Raw genomic sequence first — 336 nt, 5'->3', positions numbered from 1 at the left:
ACAGGCCTTCGAATTAAATAAATAGCTTTTTAGTTTTTCAGGTAGGTCTAACAGTAGGGTTAAGATATTAAACTTTTTTTTCTTTTTTTTTACCAATTATCCAAATAATGTTTAGTCCTAGAAAGCTATTATTGTCAGAGGACACGTGAGCTTAGCGGTTAGCAGATCAATGAATGAGAGGGCAGCGTTACCAGAGTTGCCCATATACCACACCATGTTACAACACAGTAGGGCTATTGCAGACAGAAACAATACTGTATTTTTTCGGCTCAATTTTTGAGTGGACTTTGCTGTTCCGATGAGCATGAACGGTATACGAGTGGAGCGACTGAGCGG

This window comes from Sinocyclocheilus anshuiensis, unplaced genomic scaffold, assembly GCF_001515605.1.
Source record: "Sinocyclocheilus anshuiensis isolate Anshui unplaced genomic scaffold, SAMN03320099.WGS_v1.1 scaffold345, whole genome shotgun sequence".
Lineage (NCBI taxonomy): Eukaryota > Metazoa > Chordata > Actinopteri > Cypriniformes > Cyprinidae > Sinocyclocheilus > Sinocyclocheilus anshuiensis.
This window is presented reverse-complemented; position numbering follows the sequence as displayed.